Source organism: Triticum dicoccoides, chromosome 3B, assembly GCF_002162155.2.
Source record: "Triticum dicoccoides isolate Atlit2015 ecotype Zavitan chromosome 3B, WEW_v2.0, whole genome shotgun sequence".
Taxonomy (NCBI): Eukaryota; Viridiplantae; Streptophyta; class Magnoliopsida; order Poales; family Poaceae; genus Triticum; species Triticum dicoccoides.
The window spans coordinates 472,997,132-473,011,218 of record NC_041385.1 but is presented as its reverse complement, the minus strand read 5'-3'; positions in this window follow the sequence as shown (position 1 = coordinate 473,011,218).

The window sequence follows — 14,087 nt, the reverse complement described above, 5'->3', positions numbered from 1 at the left end:
GGACGTGTCTTCTGTAACTCAGATAATTTGGATTGTTGCTGATACTGACCACGGTTACTTCCCATATTGATGAATTGGTTCATCATTTCTTGGTGTTGTTGCTGACTCTGTTCATACAGACGACACACTTGGGTAAATGTTGTTTCACTGTCCTATTGACTTGTCTGTCCCTGAGTGAAATTGTGGTTTTGCGGTGTGCCATAATTTTCTTCTGGCTGATTTGGCATGGAGCGCGTCCAAGGACGAGACATCTTTCACTCTGGGGATATATTTTGTGAAACTCGTAAGACAAGAAAAAGAGTCGCAAAAGTCAATAAAATCACACATAAAGAAAATTTTAAAACTCCAGGATATTTTTGAAAATACACGGTTGCGCGCGGAGAAGGACTATTACATATCTTACACGCAAGCATAATTATACATTATACCACTCAGGATATGCGTACATAATCCTGACATGTTATTTAAGCTAGTGCACTTCTCCAGATCCTACATGATGCGCAAACAGGCTACTTCTTACAACCTATGTACATATAAACATATTACACAAGTCGGTACATCGCATGGCGTCTACGCGTACTCAGTCGGAGATGGTGAGGATCTCCCTTGGCCTGCCGAGGGTGAGACGCAGTGACGCTGGGGAATCAACTTCCTCCTCGCTAATAGGTTCCAGACGAGGAACGCTGCACTGAGCTGATGGAGCAGGTGCCATAGGCGGAGTAACCTGAATAGGAGTGGGCGGAATAGGTGGAGTAGCACGTATGGGAGTGGGTGCAAAAAGTGGTGCAGCGCGAACGGGAGTGGGTGCAATAACTTGGTTAAACTCCTCAGTGGTAGGCAATCGACGAGCAGTGGCGAGAATGGTAGGCGAATGAGAAGCTGAGGACGAGATAAAAGTCAGCGGTGGAGCGGTGTGCAGGAGTTCCCTCCTATTAGCAGCACAGCCATGAACTGAGTCCATGCGGGCAGCTACGAGGTCGTCCACCATGCTGTCGAAGGCTGCCTCCAGGGCTCGGAGGTACTCGACAAGCATCTCAAAGGCCTCGTCTCGCTCTCCTCTGGGGCAAGAGAATGAGTAGTGACAGGTGTATGGCACGTGGCATGGAAGGTAGCGGTAGCGACGGGTCTTCATTGCAGGAAGGACATCCCGAAGACGAGCTATCGCCTCGCGGGCAGCCATCTGCATAGCATGCCTCTCTGTAGGCATGGCTCTCCCCAAGAATCAGAAGCGGCGTATCTCAGCACGCCCTCCCCTGAATTGCACCGCGGCCTGGTGCATGGTCAGACTGTCGTTGATCTTGTGTGGATAAAGTGTGAAGACTGGGCGCACGGATGGCCCCATCGCGACCTGAACGATGAAGGAGAGGAGCTTGACGAACCCCTCAGGCACGTTGGCAAACATTTGCGACTCACAGTCGTTGCCAGCCATCTACAAAAGTAGGCAAAAATTATGAGCGATCAGATCATAAATTTTATGCTGACTGTCAGAAAAATGACTACATTTGTAAAAACATGAATAAACTCTATCATGCTAATAACCAATTAGCGATCGCACCTAGTGGCTTCCTACAGTCAGCCTGGCCTCGCAAGTCGGGTGACTTAATAGAAGAGGGAGACAAGCAATAGTACTAGAGAAGTGTTGTACTACGTTGGTGCCTGGACGATCCCTGCAAGACACGGAAGATCAGTTCGTCCATGCATGTGACCAGACTCCAGCAGACACGCCTAGATTGGCTATCGTCTACATATCGTGCAGGTTGTGTTGTACATGGCTGTAGTTGTGGTGAGAAATCTAAAAAAAGGTTTCTTGTCATCTTGCAAAATTATGTGTCATGTGCTTCGGATCACTGCGAGGGTTAAACAGCGACAACTGAGTTGGGCTAGTCATTGGGGGCACATGCACGAACAGTGACTACTCAGCTGCCATCTAGGTCAAGCTGGCTATGTTAATTAGGACATCTATCGACGGACCCCTTTTCTACGAGTTTATCTTTAATTTGAGCTTTGTTCCTCGTCTAGTTTGTCCGTCGGGATTCATGTTATCTCCTTTGGGCAGTGAGGTTATGATTTCTTATCATGTGGCATTTTTTCGTGTTATATGTTATAATCCGGCGCGTCAGATCAAAATGACGACAACTGCGCCTCCGGGCCATGTGCATGAAGACTTCTCGACAGTCATTGACGAGGTCAAGCTGGCTCCGGTAGACAAAAGAAAACTAAGTACTACTCCACTATATAGGCAGGAGCCTCCGCGCTTGCTTGCTAGTGTTGCTCTCTTCACACTGTCTCGGCCTCTCCAGATCTAAACACGACAGCGGTGGCCACACACACTCTCTCTCTGTCACGACCGGTTTTTCAATAAGATAATTATTGAGAAAATCGATCTTTAGATCCCAGTATAGGAAAAAGTCATCCTCACTGGCAGACAAATACTTGATAAACAGAGGACCAGTAGCATTAAATATATTACAGGGTTGAGCTGAGGCTGCTCAACAAATTATTACAAACTCGCCAATATCTTACATAAGGGCGGTACGACACAGGGGTGTGGTGGCATGCTACTAGCTCAAGATAAAAGTGGTGGTGGATAACTTGACTCCTAACTGGCAGCTCATCGAGCGTCGAGGTGAGGCTCGATGAATTTATTATGGGGTGGCGGAAGCGGATATGATACAGTGACCAAAACAGGATCGCACGGGACTGACTGGGACTCCTCTAGGCGTCGGACTCGCTATCGAACTCTTCATCCATGAGATCGCCTTCATCAACATCTGGCCAAATCAACAAGCCAGGTGAGTACTTTGAAAGTACTCGCAAGACAGTTTGGACAAAAGATATAATAAATGAATGCATGAATGCATCATGAATAAAAATAATGATGCTCATCCCAACAATAATATTATTGCATGACATGATATATAAATAAAAAATAACTGAAAATCGATCGGGTGTCTGGAGCGACGCCTCGAAAGGTAAACAAATAAAGTTCATGCCGCAGTCGAGCGTCTAAGAGACACCACATAAAGGGCTTAAAAGAAATGCCGCAGTCGAGCGTCTGAGCGACATCACAAAAAAAGGCTTATAAAAGAAATGCCACAGTCGGACATCTGAGCGACGTCACAGACAGGGATTATAAAAGAAATGCCACAGTCGGACATCTGAGCGACGTCCCAGACAGGGTTTGATAACAAAAGTAAATAACAAGTATGCCACAGTCGGATGTCTGAGCGTCATCACAGAAAGGGCTTTATAAAAGAAATGCCACAGTCGAACATCTGAGCGACGTCACAGACAGGGCTTATAAAAGAAATGCCACAGTCGGACATCTGAGCGATGTCACAGACAGGGCTTGATAACAAAAGTAAATAACAAGTATGCCACAGTCGGATGTCTGAGCGACATCACAGAAAGGGCTTTATAACAAAAGTAAATAACAAATATACCACAGTCGGACGTCTGAGCGACGTCACAGAAAGGGCTTGATAACAAAAGTAATAGCAGGTTAGTCCATCCACAAGAATAAACCTTTAACCGGATTACACACATGTAGTCCACCGGAGATTTGTCACTGAGGCTGATATCTCACAAGATAAGATGAATACTGTACTTGGACAAGTACAAGATGATTTAAAGAATTTGTGACTCTGTAGAGTTTGTATTAACTGACCACAGCCAACTGATTTCCGTAGTCACGAAGGACTAGTTCCGTTTACGGTATTTCAGTAGAAACTCATTTAACCAGTACACACCCATTTCACCTCACGATGCCAGGAATCACCCTAGACAACGTCCAAGAAAAACTTTGAGACGGGGAGGTCACAACCTCGAATAGCATGGGATCAAATTTCTATACGCGCACTCTAAGGGGTGCCCCCCTCTCGGTCCCAACCGGAAACACCCATGCCCCCTGACCGGATGACGGGCTTTAATCCAGGGCCATGGAACCCTCATCCCGGCCTCTCTATTTGGTGTGTACCAGGAAAACGATTTGCAACTTACTAAGCCATATTCCTTTCGGAAAACATGTGGCAATACAGGAAGGAAATGAATGGGAATGTGATTTGTTTCACGCTGACACGGAAGTCAAATAATCTGGCATAAGACTGGCATGTCACAACACTGCCATCTTACCCATCCTCATGCCATCACATGGCCATGCAAATATGTATCCAACAACATAATGCTTTCCGAAACTTACTTTCCACTTATGTGCATGAAATATAACATTCAAAGAAATGTTCATAAACATGCCATGACCATACAAAAATGCAAACATGCAACAACCACTCATCATATCAAGAGTTCAAACATGCTTGCCTGGTTCGGAGTAGTCGGAGTTTAACTCTGTGAAGTTCGCAGCTCCGTCACCTCCTCCGGTATCTACGGTATAAGAAAATATGCACGTTATGTAAATACCGTGAGTGTACAGAAAAGTGTTCCAAATATTTTTAAAATAAATATGACAAAAAACTACACAGAAAAAGAAAGATGACAGACAAAGAATCAATCAAAAACCATTTTCTGTTTAAAAGTTATAAGAGTTTTGGTCCAAGGACCCATCTGTAATGAAACAGAAAAGTTCCAGGGGGTTTTGCGGAAAAGTCCAGAAAACGGTTCGTTTAAAAGAAAAGACTGAGAGGCTGACAGGCGGGCTCCACCTGTCAGGTTTGAAAATTCAAACGAGGGAAACAGGGCGCAACGGCGCCCGAGAGCTACGGTGGTCGCCAGCGGCGATCCACGGCGAGGCAGGGGGATCGGAGTTTACCTCCGTGCTCAGTGCACCTTTCTGCGTCGGTGGGTGGTGGTGGTGGTCGTCGGCGAGCACTGTGTCGACGGCGCCCCTTTCTCCGGCGGACGGTGGTTCGGGTCATCGTGGATCTTGCCAGAGATAGCTGCGGGGGTCAAATTGAAGTGGGGGTTAGCCTCCTGGTGGTGGTACGAGGCTACGGGCAAGAGTAGGACGATGGAGGAGTTCTCACCGAAGAGAACGTTGCCGGAGCCCGAGGCGGACGGAGGTGGCCGGAGTTGAGGAAGAAGGGCCCCTCGAAGCTCTTCTAGTGGCTAGGTGGGGTCTGGTGAGGTGGTGAAGTGGTGCGGGGGCGAGGGCAAGCTCGGGGGGTTGCTATTTATAGCCGGCCGAGGCGGTTGCCGTGAACGGAAAAGTCCGGCGAGCGATTACGGCGGTGCTGTGGCTGGACGGTTGGATTAGGGGCTTGAGCATCGACTAGACGAAGCACTGGTGCCATCCCAGTGTCCAACTCAGCAAGGGAGGGAGGATTACGGCCTGTCCTCGATGGAACGGCCGCACGACACGTCGGCGGCAGAGAACGCGCTCTGCGCTTGCCAGGCCATGGCGACGGTGCTGCATGCATGCGCTGGCAAGGAGGTGGCCACGCGGAGCTCTCAGGAGGTTTGGGCGGTGCCGAACGGCGTTATGCCGCAGTGTTGCCCCCTGTCGGCCGTTACGGTGGTTCTGCCGCCGCGGTACACGCCGGCGCAGGCGGGCCAGGGCGCCACCGACGCCAGGAAGGCGCCAAGCGCGCGTGTGGAGCTCCGGACAAGAAGGAAGGGCTGCGAGCAACGTGCCAAGTGCACAGTTTTCCTATGACTGAAACTCTGACGAAGAAACGACACTGAAATCTGAATTTTAGTGAATATGAACAGTAACAGTGCATGCCAGGTGTTCGACAGAATGATTTTGGCATGTGGGGATTTTTCCTTGAGCTGGTTTTTGGTGGAGTGGTCTCTCATTGCAACTAGAGGTTGCCTGAATTTTGGTAGAATTTTTTGGAGAAGTGGAAATATGAATTTCACCAAATTTGGCAAATCTGGTCCAAACTTGCAGAGGGTGAAATTTGAAAATTTTGAAAAGAAGAAGAGTGGATCTTGATGGTTCTAGGTTGTGGGTACCAAGGACTATCTAGAGGAGTTGAATTGAGATCAAGGATCAAAGGCATTTAGGTACTTGCTTTGCAAATCACCTAGGCTCAAAAGAAAGGACAGAATTATTTTGGGAAACAGAATGTTTGGGTTGTTTCAAAGTGGAAGGAGGGGTTTTGGGGGGAGTTTTACCATAAGAGGCATGGTAAAAATAAGAATGGATCAAAACCGAACAAAAGCCCAAAACCAAAAAGGTTTTGTTTTTAGAAGAAACTAAATCCAAGAAAAGATTTTTAGAGGGCAAACTTAGAAGAGAGGTTTTTAAGAAGCGTTTAAATGACCTTCTTAAAACCAAACAAGGCTCTTTCTGAAAACAAAAACCACAAAAATCTTGGAGTGTCACACTCTCTCTGCTCACCGCTGGTCACAGATCCAGCCGGATCCTCTCCGCTGGGGAAGGTGAGAAGGTGCAACGTTCACGCGGCCGTCCTCGACGACGGCTCTTACCCACTTCTAGGCGCGTCCCGATCAGCCTGCCTTGTTGTTCTCTCCCAAGCACCGCTGGCGAGGGAGGGCCTTCGACCCCTTCTTCCTCGTTGCCCTAGTGTGGGCAGATTCGGCCTCCCGCCGCCCACCTAGCAACATCCCGGCGACCATCAGGTATAACTTCCTTCGAAACCGGCCTTGCTCTACTTCCCAAGCTCCCGACGTCGCTGCATTTGTAACTTTTACTATTTCTCAGGGGGCCCTCGTAGATAGGATCGATCAGCTGTTCGAAAACCACCTATTTTTTTTACATTTAAGAGGTAAAACTGGTTCATGCACTCGAATCTAGTACTACTTGGTTCAAACAAGGAAGAAAGGAGGTGGGGGTGGGGGAGGATTTGTTACCTGAATCTAGGACTTGATCGAAATAGGAAATAATGGGGGCGAAAAGTAGCAGAGACTGGCTATCCAACTGGTCTCTAGGTCTAATAGGGAAATAAAGGGAAACACAGTACAAACTCAATATAAACCCGATCTATTGGTTGAAAAAGGAAAGAAAGTGGGGACTGGGGGACAAGTCAACAGAGTAAGTCCAGCACTAGATTTGCTAGCCTCACACAGTATAAGGTGGCTATACCGAACAAAAATGGGACCAACCCAGATATCATGTTCTGATGTTTGTTGCCCCGAGCCACTCTTATGTAATGCCACTAGTAAAATGTAGCAGTCGCACTGTTAAAACTAAGACACATTAAACCAATGTTGTTTTCAATGTAATGCCTCCAGTAATATGAATCAATGGCACTTCTTTACATGTCCTGCTAAAATTTCCCATTAAGATAAGTTGGTTCTTTTCGTTAGAAATGCAACTGTCCTGGTCCGCCTACTCTCCCGTGCCCAAAGTAATGTCGTATTTAACGGTTGTCATAGTTAATCCTAATGCCCACACTAATATCTAGCAATCCCACTGCTTTAGAAATTGCTACTGTCCTTGTAGGATTGCCATTCAGATAAGGAACATGCTTCTTTTCATTTGATGCATGTTTCATCACTTGTTAGTCACCCTCCTTTCCACCTTTTTTGTGCAAACAGAGATATACATTTCACGCTCGATCTTAGTTGAATTGCACAAATGATATCCAAATTATAGTTGAGCATTCCAGGAGCTTCACAACCAACCTTGATGTTGCTCAATTTTATTGCAACTAATGAAAAAGAAGCTCTGTGGGTTTCGTTTTCTGATGGAAATGGAACCGGGGCTGGAGCCCTTTTCTTAAAAAATTGAAGAAGAAGATGCTAGCTCACGGGACATTGCTTCATTTTAGGTGAACTGCACCAAAAGGTCCCATGAACTAAATCATCCATGTTGGTGACTGAAAGAGCCAGCTTCAGCATCCAGTCTAAGCACCCCCGGCCTCCATCCTTGCGACGCACGGTACACCTCGTTTGCCACCTGCTCGACCCTAGTGTCACTGATAAAATGAAGTAATAATACAGTTAAAATAGAGCGAGTGTCATCTCTATCATTTCATTTCCAATGTAGATAAAGAAAGTGCTTCTCTTTGTTAAAGTATGTTTCATCAACTAGTCCCATTGTTAATGTTTAAGCGTTTCTGCAAACTGGGGTGCTTAATTTTAGTTGATATGTACAAAAATAGAGATTTGAATGTCTCAAGGCGCCTCCTTGTACTATTGCTGTACACTGATGTTCATCACTGGCAGAAGGTGTATCTGGGAGACTTGGGACGATGTCCAGTATGAGGCGTACCGTATGAGGCGTCGCAGGGCCCATCTCGCCCTCGCAGCATGGCATACTATGATACTATCACAATATTTTCTTCTATTTATTTTGTGTGTTTCATCAACTAGTGCCACTATAATGTAATCACGATTTTTCATTATCTGTGCAAACAGGGTTATTCAGCTGCATTTTGGTGGAACTACACAAATGTACGTATGGAACCGACATATATGCAGAGTGCGAGGTGTGCCAAGTAAAAATTACCGACACCAACCATGTTGCATGCACGCATTGGCATCCACCACAACCAGTGGGATGTGTGGCGCTCTCCGTGGACGGATCTTTCTCGGCAGCAAATCCTCTAACCAAATACTAGTAGCTTATATTGGCAGTTTTCTAGGGAGTACTCTTTTCTGAAAGAAGCACCAATCTATTTTTCTTTATTTGTACACTGTGTCGCAACTTTGACCCAAAGGTCCAGAGCTATTTTAGGGTGATTGGCGTAGTACTCGGAGACTGATTGTAAGCAGGATTTTCATTAGTTGTCACACTGATTGTAAGCATGAGCAGGTGGAAGATTAGGTTAGTGCGAAGCTTACCTTAAACCCTACCGCCGCTGTTGAAACAAGGCGAGCATCGAGGGAACCGTGGAGAACGACGGGGAAGTGACGTCGCGTCATCCGACCTCCTCTTGCGGTGGGAGAACAAATACTCCTGTGGCTCCGGCTGGCTCTGCACCCTCACGAACGGCACACCATACTCGATCGATTTGTTATCCTCTGGGTGCTCGACCTTCGACCTGTACGCCCACCACCTCCACCTGACTGTTGCCTCGGGCGAATCTGTCTGCTCCATCGCCCATAGGAGATACTCGATGAACTCGGAGGACTGCAGCGTGACTATTGCTGAGGAGTACATGTACATCGCCGCCCTCGTCGCTGCCATCTTGCTCTTTCGCATACATTGCCACATGGCCCACACTGTCCTCGAAATCTCCCACTCATTGTCAAACCAACTAAGGATCTCCTTCAACCTGGCTAACTTTGCCTGGTCGCCGCTGGTGATCTGCCTGATTCGCTGCTGCATCCTCTCCATAGATGTCGTTCTGAGTGGTCCGGTGCTAGCTTTGGAAGATGGGAGGAGAGACGGTGGTCTTGCAATAGATAAGAGGGAGAGGAGAGGAGGTGGTTTTGGAATGGAGATGATGGAGAGGAGAGGAGGTGGTTTTGCAATGGAGAGAAAATCAAAAGAGGGAGAGGCGAGACGGTGGTTTTGGAATGGAGATGATGGAGAGGAGAGGAAGTGGTTTTGGAATGGAGATGATGGAGAGGAGAGGAGGTGGTTTTGCAATGGAGAAGATCAGAAGAGGGAGAGGCGAGACAGTGGTTTTGGAATGGAGATGATGGAGAGGAGAGGAGGTGGTTTTGCAATGGAGAAGAGGGAGAGGGGCGTGCGGCAGCGATTTAGGATTGGGCGAGAGGGCCGGCGCGTGTGACTGGATCAAAATCAAAATCAATTTACCCTTCAATTAAGAAAGCGACCCCACATTAACTAGTCTCCCTTTTATTCTGGGTCATAATTGACCATGATTTTCGCACATAAAATATATATTATACGTTGCAAAAATAATATAATTTGAAAGTACATTCAGATACGAACCAAACAATACAATTTTTGGTGACATGCATTCACATTTTGCCTGTCACATACAGTACGTGGTCAAACTTTGACCCAAAATACGCAAAACAACAAAAAAAATACTTCCAAGACCAGCGCCGCTCTTCCGCTCTTCTCCTCTTAAACCACCGCCGCTCCTCTCCTGTTCCAATCTAAATCCAGCGCCGCTCCTCTCCTCTTCCATTTCAAAACCACCGCCCCTCCTCTCTTGTTCTAGTCCAAAACCAGCGTCGCTCCTCTCCTGTTCTAATCCAAAACCAGCGCTGCTCCTCTCCTCTTCCATTCAAAAACCACCACCGGCGAGTGAAGGTGCTGTGGAGAAGTAGATCGATGGAGAAGTACAATCGATACGTGAGGATCGCAGACGGCGACCCTGTGAAGCTAGCTAGGATGTTGGAGATACAGTCTTGGTTTGACAACAAGGACCAACTAGCGGCAATGGCGACATCCATGGCCAAATATCTGCAACAGAGCGAAAAGGCGGCGATACTCCCGGAGGGAGTCGCGCCGGAGTACATAGAGCTGCTCCTCTGGGCCATGGAGCAAACAGATTCACCGAATCCGATCATGAGGGAGCGGGGGTGGGAGTATCGATCCCAGATGGAGCATCCACCAGAGATTGAAGGATCAAGCATCTACATGGTGCCGTTTGTGAGGGTGTCTTGCCAGAGCGAGCCGGTGGAATCTTCGTCGACCGAACCCAACTACAAGAGGAGAAAAGTAGTTGGCACGACAACGCTTCCCGCCATCGTCTCCCTCACCGTTCACATCATCTTACGGGGCGGCTCTCTGCCGCCGAGTAATAGGAGGGGGTTGCCCCCCCCCCAGCCCAATAGTCGGGCAGGTTATGAATTGTCAGGAGGAGCTTAGGGTTGTCAGTATTTGCAGGTTGTGAATTGTGTTTTGTGTTGTGTATTTTGAGAGTATTTTCAGATATGAATGTCTTTTGAATTTCAGATTTGCAGTATTGAGCATATGAAGAATTTTATGAATTCTAGAGATCTATTTTTAGCACTTCAAAAAATGTAGTTTCATAGGAGTATAAAAGTGCAGACGAGAAGAAACTGCAAGTTTCAGTTTCAGATAAGAAACTGCAACTTTCGGAGGCAGAGCATTTATATTAACACGGCCTTTTCAAACAGGGTTAACATCATGTTGGAAGTTTTATTCATGGTCGAAAATTGAACTACCAGCCAGTTAACATCATGCTGATGAACATTCATGCATAGCACATCTTCATATGATACACAGTCAAAATGCCCACACAATGTCGAGTGTGCGAAACACAGAGAAAACGAGGGACGAAGTTTTGGCAAGTGTTGGACGTGGTTTTGGGCTGCCCCGTCTAGGCTTTCATTTTTAACATGCGCAGCCCACGACCTCGGATGGGAGAGCCTGTTTGTATTTTCTTAGGGCCGTCATGTATCGACCGGCCTATGGACCTCCCATCCGAGGTTTTATTTTTGGCAGCCCAATTTATGTATTTTTTTGAAGAAAACGCAGAGGTCTATTCTATATTTCTATATAAGAATAGGAACACCAGGTACAACTTATGTTTCCATTCTAACTATATTATATATATTTAAATTATTTTATATGTTATTATATATTATTTTTATTGTCATCATATATTTAACAGATACTTACATATGTAAGAAAACAATATCCCACATCTTATTAACTTATAAAAATAATTTCTTAACAAATAAAATCCTGGATTGTTTTGGCACGAAAATCTTAGTGATTGTGTACAAAAGCTTGGTAAGATTTAAGGACGAATGTAATAATATCACTTATTATTTAAATATATTTATAACAAAATGTTTAGTCCTTTTTTATTTTTTGATAACATTGCTGGCCCAACCCAACATTATAATTAGAATCAGCCCAGCAAAATTGTGTATCTAGATAAAGTGCAAATGGCATGTAATTTTTTAGGAAATAAAATAAATGGGCCGCATGGACGCTACATTAATTGTTCACCCAGCCCAGCTAATGGCTGTAATTCAAAAAAATATCAAATTGACTGTAAATTCTACCGCGCAAAAAAAAGACTGTAAATTCTGAAAAAATGGGTTAAATACGTGCCACATTTTTGGAGGCTGAAATGTGGGCCAATAGGTCGAAGCCAACGCAAGTCGTTGTCAATTTAATCAACAAATGATTCTGACATGTTAGCAGTTGGATTTACATCCAACGACCGGCATCCATCTTCAATCTCTCGTCTTCTTCCTCCAGCGCCGCCGGGACCACCTCCCGCCTCCTGCTGCTAGCAGCTCTGCTTAGCACGCTTTGCTATGAAGCGCTACTCCACCGTTGGCCAGGCCATCCCTCCACCCCTCCACACCTTCTGTTCTTCTCCACAGACTGCCGAACCACACCGCACTAGAACCAGTTAACCCTCGTACACCTCTCCGTCTGCGACTCTACTCCCGCGTCTTCCCATCTCCGGCTCGTTGCTCTCCGGGGCCTCGCCATCGTCCACCACCTTGGATGCGCTCGGCGCGGCGTGGTCAACGTGGTCAACGAACGACACCATCGGAAGTAGACTGTGCGTGGAGAGGCTGACAGCTGGGTCCACGGCCACACACAAGGAAATGCCTCCTTATTACACGCAAAATAATGATTCCTCCACCTGACATCTGGGACCCACCGGAAGGGCCTCTGTATTTCGCAAAAAAAACGTGTCGCCCGTTGACTTGTCGGACCCACCAGCTATCTTCGCACGCAAGGAAGTGCCTCCTTATTACGCACAAAAAAATGAATACTCCCCCTGCCAGCTGGAACCCAGCATACTGGGAGGCTGACTTGTGGGCCTACCAAGTTGACGGGGACGGAGGGCTTTGTCAACTTAGTCAATATGAACGATTCTAGCTCTTGTTACCGTACGATTTTCATCCAACGGTTGTAGTGCTTCTTCAACCTCTGGTCTTCTTGCTCCAGCCGCCCAAACCAGCGCCGGTCGTGCCGTGTGCTCCTGCCTCCCGTGGCCGGCTGTGATGCCGCGGAGGCCTCACCGCCCCCTACTACTCCCACCGCTGGCCAGGCCATCCCTCTACTCACCCACACCCCCTGTTATTCTGCGACGACAGCAGCCTCACACCGCAGCCGAACCAGTGAACCCTCGTACTCCTCTTCGCGTGGGCATCCACTGCTGCGTCTTCCCCGGCTCCGAGTCGTCCCCTTCCTAGGCCTCTCCGTCGTCCACCGCCGCGGTGCTCTCGGCGCAGCGTGGTCAACGTGGTCAAGGAACGACTTCCATCAGACGTGGACTGTACGTGGAGAGGCTGACAGCTGGGTCCACGGCCGCAGCAAGGAAGTGCCTCCTTATTACGTGGAAAATAATGATTCCTCCACCTGACAGCGGGGACCCACCGGACGGGCCACCATATTTCACAAAAAAAGTTTCCCCCTGACTGTTGGGACCCACCAGCTACATCTTTGCATGCAAGGAAGTGCGTCCGGGCAAAAAAAAACGATTCATCCCCCTAACTGCTGGGACCCACCAGCTACATCTTCGCACGCAAGGAAGTGCGCCCGGGCAAAAAAAAAACGATTCGTCCCCTGACTGCTGGGACCCACCAGCTACATCTTCACACGCAAAGGAAGTGCGTCCGGGCAAAAAAAAAGCGATTCGCCCCTCTGACTGTTGGGACCCACCAGCTACATTTCCGCACGCAAGGAACTGCCTGACAGTTGGGACCCACCTGGTCGAAGCGTACGTAGCGTTGTCGTTCTGGTCGCGAACGTGTACGTACATATATACTGGTCGATGTAGAGGCGCGCACGTGTCGTAGTAGAAGCGCGCACGTAGCATGTACACATACGTACATCGGCCAGGGTGCAAGAAAGAAAATACGGCCACGTACGTACATACGGGCGGGGTCTCGAACGCCTACTTGCGCATACGTACATGGCTGGGTTGGAACGGAGAAACAGAGTCGTCGTCGTGTTCATGGGGAGGCAATGGAATGTGTCGTGTTCATCGGGAGGCAACGGAACGTGTGGGAGCCAACCGGCTTGGACGGAACAGGCGATGGAAATGAGGCCTGGCGTACCGCAGAACGGAGGAAACAGCCTTGTGTTCGACCGGCCACGTTCGGAACGGGGTCCTGTTGATCGGGAGGGGTGTGGCGTACCGTAAAACGGAGGAAACGAACCTCCTACGGTCGAAACGGGGGTCCTGTTGATCGGGAGGGGTGTGGCATACCGCAAAACGGAGGAAACGAACCTCCTACGGTCGAAACGGGGGTCCTGTTGATCAGGAAGGGTGTGGCGTACCGCAAAACGGAGGAAATGGACT